Source organism: Uranotaenia lowii, chromosome 2 (genome assembly GCF_029784155.1).
Source record: "Uranotaenia lowii strain MFRU-FL chromosome 2, ASM2978415v1, whole genome shotgun sequence".
Classification (NCBI taxonomy): domain Eukaryota; kingdom Metazoa; phylum Arthropoda; class Insecta; order Diptera; family Culicidae; genus Uranotaenia; species Uranotaenia lowii.
The window spans coordinates 115,028,746-115,038,409 of record NC_073692.1 but is presented as its reverse complement, the minus strand read 5'-3'; the positions used below and the strand labels follow the sequence as shown (position 1 = coordinate 115,038,409).

The window sequence follows — 9,664 nt, the reverse complement described above, 5'->3', positions numbered from 1 at the left end:
TGAAATTCAAGAGGCAATTATGTGGAAGTATAGTGGTTACCCTCAGGGTGCACTTGAAAAATTCTGATTACTACAAGATCCACGTAGAATCGATATGATGCAACAAAATTTTAGTTTACGTGAAAAATCCCATGAAAATTATTTCTAAATTATTTTGGGTGTAGTTTATGTTCGAAAACTGGAAAAAAGACCGAAAACATGGATGTGGAAATAAGTTATTTTTATTTTTTTTATTTACCTACCAATAATTTTATTGATGCATTTAACTAAAAAAAAGTTCGTGTCGAGTATTCACTTAACTTGTGAGCCGTAATCCTCGTGGCGACTCAACTGTTATACGAAATATATAATTCATACGTTGGAATAAGATAGTTTTGCTGACTTAATTCACATCTCGTAAACTATGATATTCGAAACTTCATCATTAGCTCATTTGTGCTGAATAGAAACTTGAAAAAAAAAAATGAGCAGCCATGTAGCAAACACATTTGAAACGGGGGAACAATTTTGAACAGTCCGACCAAAAAATCGAATGAATTCGTTGAAACAAATAAAGATGAATTGTTAGTAGAACGAGAGAAGATTGATTTCAACTTAGAATTCATTCAGTCCTTACTCGCCTGTAAATTAACTTATTTTTGGTTGTTTTGAATTGAGTTCACAGTACCTTTATAAAAAGTCGCAATATTCAGTAGGTACATGTTTTCATTATAACCATTCTGAAAAATGCGGGAAACAAGAAATTAAATTGAGTTGTTATTTGCTTAATGGAAAGTTATGGTGAAAGATGTTACCAAGTTTTAAAATGATTTTAGTATACATTCAGCTCGTTTACTAGTTACCACATTCTTTATAAGAAAAAAATGTTGAAAATCGCAGATCATAAGTGATTAAATTAGGGTTGCCAGAATTTTTATAGCACGTATCCGACCCGGACATTTGGTTTCCAAAATTTCTACCAAAAATCCGGGCAATATCCAGGCAAATAGAATAAATCCGGCCAAAATTCGGGCTTTTTTCAATGATATTCGGGCCGGGCCGGCCCAGACTTTTTCAAATCTTCTATTAAATGACTTTTGAAACATCGGAATTTAATTCATTGAAAAATTATCCCATTTATCAGAATTTTATAAGCAAATTGCACCTGAGAATAATTTTAAAATTTGGATAAAGATTTCATATGTAAAGTTCGAATAAAAATATACATTTTTAAGGTCACACTGCAGATTCATTCTCAGAATTTAGATAAATAGCTAAATTCAAAATTCCGCACTAAATACTCAGGTTTTTAAAATGTGTTTAAAAATAATTATTTAAAAGTGATCCAACCAAAAAACCTAATTCTTTTTTTTTTGGGTTAGGAATCGAAACAAAATCTTACAATGCTTAGTAAGAATAAGATTTAGCGGAATCTGTTCTCAGCATTGCAGAGGAAAAATAAAAATACAAATAAGTAGCAATTAACATAAAATTTGATATGTGATTCCATTGCTAAGTGTCAGAAATAAAAATAAAAATTCATATTCAAACATTAAAAAAACGGACACAAACACATATTGGATATCAATGAAAATTGATGTTTCCTCGAAGAGAATCCATTAACTTAACACTAAGGCGTACTTCTTTCGAGGATATGATGGCTAGCATATTACAAATGCTAACACCATCAACCCATAGAAAGTGTATTATGTATGCCGTGACCGGGATTTGTTCTCATGACCATTGGCTTAGAAGACTTGAAGGCTATCCTCTATGCAACGGCGACGATTTTAAGTTTTGATTTTTGCATCAGGTGCTCAATCCGAAATTCTTGAAATATATTAAAAATATCAGAATTCCGAAGCCAAAGCGCAATAGTAAAATTCAGTATACGAGAAGTAAAATCATTACATGGCATCATATCAAATCCATGTTTACTAAATATAAGGATATCCTCTTGTAAAAAGAAAAGTTTTGTGAAAGACTGAAAAGAAGGTAACAATTTTTGTCAAGATTTCGCATGATAAAGTTAAAAAACAAGTGAACACATACGATTTTGACGGTTTTTTATAGGTAAAACCTTGATGATCAATTTTCGAGCTACCGATTGTTCGTAAAATTGAAGCTGAAATCTCTTTTTCCTGTAACCTGGACCTTAATCGTTTGAAGTATTACCTTATAAATCAGCTTTGGGTGGCTTTCAAATATGAAAATAGCTTCAGTTCTTCTTTCACCATGGCTGTACGGGTCTTATTTCTCGTACTTTACTGTACGTTAAGGGTAAGGTTGCCAAAACTTTTCAGCACGTATCCTGCCCAAACAAATCTGTGCTATTTTCTTAAAAACCTTATAAAATCCGGGCATTTGATTTAAAAATTGTCGACTAAAAATCCGGACAATATCTGGGCAAATTTAGTCCAAACCCAGAAAATACTCGACAAAAATCAAGAAAAGATTTACCCTTCGACTTTAAACTCTTCGTATTGTGAGCAAGGTTGCCGAAATCACAGAAAAATCTGTAATTTCACAGAATTTTGAACAAATTTCCATCACAGAATCTGTGTCACAGAACACAGAATTTTTAAATTTTCACAGATTTCACAGAATTTTAAAATTATGAATGGATTTCCGAGATTGTAATTTTTTTGGACAATATAAAATTATGATTTCTTACTTAAAATTAGAAAAGTATGATAAGATTGGTAATGGTAATTGATTTTGCCCATCTGAAATGTGAAAAAGACCCAAATTATCATGAATTTACTTTGAAATTCAAGAAAATAGCATCACAGAAATCCATCACAGAATTTTTGGGTAAAATCACAGAAAATCAGAATTATTTTTCTCAAAAACACAGAATTTTTTTCGGCAACCTGGATTGTGAGTTCCAGTTCTCTTAATTTTCGCGAAAATAGAGAGGAAAGCAGCATCGTGGACAAACAAAATCTTGGCGAAAATCGGTTCTGGTGGACAAAACATTGGACCGAAAAGTCATGCGTGCTGACGCCAGTAAGAAGCCTCTATCAGTTCTGGCTGTGGCCAAAACACCGTCCATCGTCCATCGACATATAAGAAGCAGAATAAGCTGAGGCGGAGTCACAAATAAGCTGTTTCCGTCAAACCAGGAACTCGTCGTGTGGAAAATCTGTGTGCTTTATCATCTCCAACGAACCAATTGCATGTAAGATTACAAAACGCTTCTGGGTGACCAGTATTACACTGTTCGGGATGGCCAAAGCGTTATCGAGACGGTGACATGATTTATTAACGAAAATTCGGTAAAAGGCAACGGTTTGGCAAGCCATATGAAAGTGTGGCATGCTTTCCGAGCCGGCACAGTGAACAAATCTGTTTTCGTCCGAGAGGGCCTGAATTGCCGCCTGTTGTCCATGACCCCCAAGCATGATATTTTAGTATTGTTTTGGCCGGATTTGGCGGCACTACTCAAAAGACACGATGGCTCGGTACCAATCGAACAAAGTCCAAAGCGTACCGAAGGAGATGAATCAGCCAAATTGTCCTCCAGCGAAACAGATTGAATGAAACTTTGTGAGGCTGGAAAAACATGACTAAAATCATTACAAAACAGTATGTGCTGAAGCCAATGAACAGTCTCGAATGGAAATTTTATCTTTGTCCTAGGATTGACTGGAATCTAATTTTGTATTGAATCACTATAAAAGAAGACTATGTATGAGACCATAAAAAAGAAATTAAAGTTTGATTTGCTCATCAATTGTCTTTATACTGTTCATTTTATATCGAGCATAGACATTATGAAGCACCCATTATGATAAAAGAAAAGAACCTTATAAATGTTTCAAACAACAAATTTATCTTTGCGACCAGCGGTATGACATGACAATTTCACCGACAAAATTTTGAAAGGTTTGCGTGAACGTCAGAACAGCAAACCAAACCATTAAAGCTGCTTTAATCCGTCAAAATGCTATTACTCATCAACGGAAACCAAACTCCAGCAAGTAGAGAAAACAACAAACATCCGAGAAGAAAACCACGAATGAAAGAGGAGTTGTTGTTGGTCACTGACCAGAGCGAAAGAAACTTGGACGTAAACAAACGACGAGTGATGCTCCCTCTTGCCGGCGGCGGCTACCGGACGAAACCCACTTTTTCTCGACCAGCACCACCTCTATTTGTTTATTCAACACGACTAATGAATACGTGATAAGAATGAGCGGGACCGCATGGAATCTTTGGCTCATTCACAGACACACGACGAGGTTCAAGCTTCTTCAGTTGGCAGTCTGAAACCCGCCAGGAGCAAACATTTGTGGATGGGCATTTTTTCTCCCATTATGGTTTAATTTTTCGAATGTTGTTTTGTGTCGCACGGAATGAATTCCAAATTAGTTAGGCTAATTCTTGGGTTGTATCAGTTGAGATCAAGCGTTGTTCCCTTTGAGGTCGCTTTTGAAATAAGGAAGAATTGACACAGCATCCTGTGCCACTTTTAGGAACGATAACAAAAAATATCCCTTCATATCATACTCAGTTATGCATGCTTCAATAAATCTTAAACTTAGTTTTTGAGATGTAATTGACTTTAGTGTACTGTGGTGTACAAGTGAGAAAGAAGCTCGATTTCGTACCCAGTTAATTTTATCCATGATGTTAATACGTCACGGGCTGATGAACTTGAAATATTCAGAAAAGTTTTCGTTAGCATGGCTTTGCATACAGCGAGAATTCAACACCGTCAGCCTAACTGCATCTGTCGTAATTTTTTTTTTCTTTGCTTTCCTCATTCCTATAAATGAAGCTTAGTGTTAATGTCGGCTGGATATGCAAAACACGTCAGTGGTTCTTTTGCTGATTAACTTCATCGCTGTCTTCTGGCGCAATTAGGCGATATTTGAGCTGGAAAGTTCTGATGCTTGGATGACAGGAGAGTGATGGGCATTATGGAGGGAGATAACAAGCTACGTGGAAGTTTCAGCGAACGAAACTCCAAAGTTAGTTGTTACTATTTAATTTTGCTGGATGGAAAAACGCTCGTAAGTGAACAAGGAAATCTATTTTCTCGCAATCATAACGCAATTAGCAAGTTCCACAATTTATAGAAATATTATAGAAAATACATTTAAATCAATATGAATTGTACTTTCCAGACAAATCAAGTGCTATTCCAAAACCTAGAATTTGCTCTCAACCGAACTAAACATTTAGAATCGATTTGCCAACAGAATGTGTCTTTGGCAGACCCGATGACGGTTGTCGAATTAAATTTTAATGACCGAATTTGCTAGCTCGACGAGTGGCCTTCCTTTTACACGACTGCTTACCCCTTCCTGATAGTTACCGCGTTCGTTGATGAATCAGTTTTCCGCACAAACCGGAAAGCAGTAGCAACTTGTATCCTTGACAATGACTCCCCGCAATACTTAATAGAGTATAAACCGTTTTGCGAATCATGCCATTATTTCATTGGTTCGACTCGGCGGCGCTGCTAAGTAGAAGGTATTAAACGGAGAGGTCTTGTCGTTGGCAGTCCTGGTGCCATTCAAAACAAAGACTACCTACTTGGAAACAAATTAGTGTTTTGGTTAGTGAAGCGTGAATCGCCATCGGTAGAAGCTACCAGCAATGATTGGTAATTTGGTACGATTCTAAAAGAGCCAAACAAACACCCAGACCTTGCCCTTGAACAGGTTGTTAAATTTATAGAATCAAGCTGAATAGGTTGTACTGTTTTTTTTTAAATATTTTCCTACTGTCCTCTAGCAAAGTGTTTGAAGGATATTTCTAAATCCTAAAACAAATCTGTTTTAATTTGTCTTAAAAAAGGCTATTCTAAACGTCTTACAGATCTAAGTTTGGATCGCTTGCCGATTGAGAAGTTCGAAATTCTGAATCAGCATTAGGGATGTGATTTAACCAACCTTTTTTATCAAGATGATCCGTGAAACATGAACTATGGGACTATTGACCATTGGACCAAGGTTGCCGAAAAAAACTGTGTTTTAGCGAAAAAAAAAATCTGACTGAACTAGGCCAGGGAGTTTTGTAGCGCAACAAGTTGAAATTCCAGTAGCAATATTGTTTTTTCTCGGTTTAAAGCAGTGATTTCGGGTTTAAGCACAACAATTCGAAGATCCGAAGATCAACCTTAGAGTTAACCAAATAAACTGAAATTTGAACGATTTCAGCTCCAGCTTTTTATGGAGATTAATGCTATAGTCCTGACGAAATTTTGCTGATCATAATAAAGCTAAAATTGTTACTTGGGTACTCACGATTGTAAACAGTATTCCTAATCACTTTGATAATTACAAATTTTGTGCAGATATGAAATCGATAGGAAACGAATTTCAGCCTCAATTAGGATTAATTTAACATTTCATCAAAATCAGGTGCAAAGGATTTAGGAGCTGTTTCGATTAAACTGGGTGCTCTAAATCCAAATATGCAATAAGTTTTTTTTTCTATCACCTTTTGTTTTTTGAACAAAAAAAAACTTCAGAAAATAGGTAATCATCATTTTTAGTTTCTACACATTTTGACAAAACCTTAAAACATCTTATATATAAAAATGGAGGCATTTTCTTTGTAACAACATCACGTTTGAATGGTCGGTCGGAATGAAGTGAAATTTGGTATCCGAAGGTTTTTTGGGTCAGAGGTGGTCCCAATACAAATTCAACTTTATTTGTTACGATTTCCATAAGAATGCAGTTAAGGACGTGTAGATGAAATTAAACATTTATTACGATTTATACTTTAGAAGGTAAAACGAAGTTTACCGGGTCAGCTAGTTAAAAATAAATTTTAAATACAATTCTCAAATTTTCTATCAATTTTCTTCGAAAACCGCAATTAATTTAGACTTCTGCGAAAAAAGTTATAGAAGGTTTCTATTTGTTAATTTTCCCCATTCTGTAAAATACGGAATTTAAACGAACGAGTGAAGAAGTTTAAAACTAAATTTAATTTAACATATTTATTAAAGCAAAAATTAAATTGTTTTGCAGGGCTCAACAAATTTATTAGATGAATCAAAACTTTTTTTCAATTTCCTTCATTAATATTGTTGATGATATCCTTCCAAATTTTCCAAAACTATCGAATTTAACTTTTTTAAATTATTCATAATCATCAAAATATTATTGCTTAATTTAATGAAGTTTAATGAACAAATGCCAAATCAGTTTTTATTAATTTCATGTACATTTGTTAGTGATGATTATTTTAATCATAACTAACTCATTTTTAAACTTCTAAATTCACTAAAATATGATAGACTAAATTTGAAAAAAAAGATTCGAGTTCAAGCCGCAAAATTAACTACATAAATCATTAAAACATGGTCACCAACATAAGGTTATCAATTACATTGAGATTAAAGATGTTTTTTGAAAAAAAAAATCCTTCTCGAAAATTAAAAACCTACTCTTTTTTATCTTCATTTTTTGTTTCAATTTTCAAATAAATCATCCAAATTATAAAGCAATTTTTTTAATTTCAAGTAAATTTACCTAATTTGATGTTATTGAAATGTTTTTAATAAGTTTGTCTTTGTTTTCCAATTTGGATTTTTTGTGTTCTGAAAACATAATCTCAACCTGTAAATCCAAATTTTTAAGAGAAAAATATAGTTTCTACCTTTTGTCCTTTCCAGGACCCAATATTTCAAATGGCGACAGCAAAACATTCAGAGCTTGAAACTTTAGCTTAGCTTAGCTTAGCTTGATTGACTACTCACATCCACCTTAAGTCATTGAAACCGAAATGCCGTTAAAAATTCGGAATTATACTTTTAAAATGATATAAAGTTCTTGCTTTCCATAGTTGATTCCATCATAATAGTACTAAAGCATTTCGAATTCCATAACCGCTGGTGTGGCTCAGTAGAATGAATTCTACATCACCAATGGTTGCTACTCCGTGATTGACCGAGGCCATCAATTTTGCCCAGAGGTCAAAAGAATGGTGTCTGGGATTGACAACACATTCACAATGAACAAAACTGATGCTCTCTCATTACACATCAATAACGGCGCCGGCCACGTCCTAGTAGTCAAAAGATAGAGAGGAAAATAAGAGAAAGGGATGATAGAATGTAAAATTATGCTTTAGGACCGAGGTCACCTCTGCATCCTAGCAAAAAAACTTTTGTAGGGATGGGGGAAAAGGGATATGATCAGGAGACACCTTTGACAAGTGTATAAATCTTAGTAAAACTATTCTCCGGTTCTTTCATTGTTCCTAACAAAATGTTTTTTTAACTCTACACAACAAAACAAAAAATCAAGAGACATGTACATCAGTTAACGGAAAAATCATAAAACTTATTGTGAATATCATACATTGGCCCACTAGCGTAACAATTTCTCTATAAAAACAGTGTTGATAAAATAAAAATGAAAAGTTAATAAAACACTCCTGTCACCTCCAAGCACAGCCTACCAAGTCTCCCATTCAGAGCTTGAAACTTTAAACTAAAAAGTATAAATTTATAAACGTTCATTTTTTTTTATTATTTTGAATCATTTTTTTTTATTATTTTGAATCATATTTTTTATCGATCATAATTTATTTAAGACAAATGATTCGAAAAAGCACCTTTACAGCTTAAAAATTTAAACAAGCAAAGTTTGCTAAATTAGTATTCACATTATGCTTTAAATATTTGCAACAAACTTTTTATTTCTTTTATTGTTTATTTTTATCAATTCAAATTAAATAAATTTAAATTAAATAAATTTAAATAAATTTTAAATAAATTCTCTCAAGTTCAAAATGGATATTTTTTTTCTAATAGAGAATTAACATTTAAATTTTGTTTAATTATTTTTTTCAAATTCAAGATACAACAAAGGTGTTTTTCAACCAAACCTTCTATGGAAAATGAAGAAAAAAAAAAAGTTAATTAAGATGAATTAAAATTCATAATTATTATCAATTTGCTGCACAATTTTTAATCATAGTTGATTCCTGACATGATTTGAAATTAATTTAAGAATTCGAATTGAATTCTTTTCAAATCTAGTATTTTATTTTATGCATTCTATTTGTGGGCATTTTTATGTCCGAAGCTTTAAATTCTGGTTTTATAAGAATATTGTTCGAAATTTATTAACTAGACTGCTTAAAATTCAATTTCGAGCAATATTCTGGTTCAGATTAAGAAACATAATTTTGTATAGAGTTTGTGTGATGGTGATGAGTAAGAAAATAATTTTAGGAATCAATTTTCTTATTGATTATAATTTCTAACTAAATTTAAATTTCGAAATCAACTCCCCCCCTCCTTCCATGGACGGTTGCTTCGCACGAGCTTCAAGGTATTGATTTCTTCATAGAACCCCACTTTTGGGCCACCCTAATACAGGCGTTTTGAAATTCAAAACCAGTGTTCATGTTTGACACACCTACGTTCTTCAAAGTTTGATTATTTTCAGGACTAAGTATAACATTACACGATGTTTATTCCGATGTTTTAAGAAATTGAGAGGGAATTTTTTCTGAATATTATTGATGAGTTTTTATAAACGTTTTCATGTTCTAAAAACTGTACAAATCAAACTTTTATACGAGAAAATCGAGAAAAAGTTGGAAATTTCAAAACAAAAAATCGATAGCAACTCTAAGGATGGATCCTCTGGAGAGGGTTTAAATATTGATGACCAGTTCCTTCCAATCTCCGAAAAATCTGTTGTTTTTT

The 9,664-nt window shown here is 33.2% G+C and overlaps 1 protein-coding gene across 5 annotated transcripts in view; it reads left to right on the top strand.

Moving 5' to 3' along the window:
* Positions 1-9,664, top strand: part of LOC129749344 (disintegrin and metalloproteinase domain-containing protein 10) — a 192,347-nt gene that overhangs the window by 50,772 nt on the left and 131,911 nt on the right. The gene's annotated exons all lie outside the window — the stretch shown is intronic.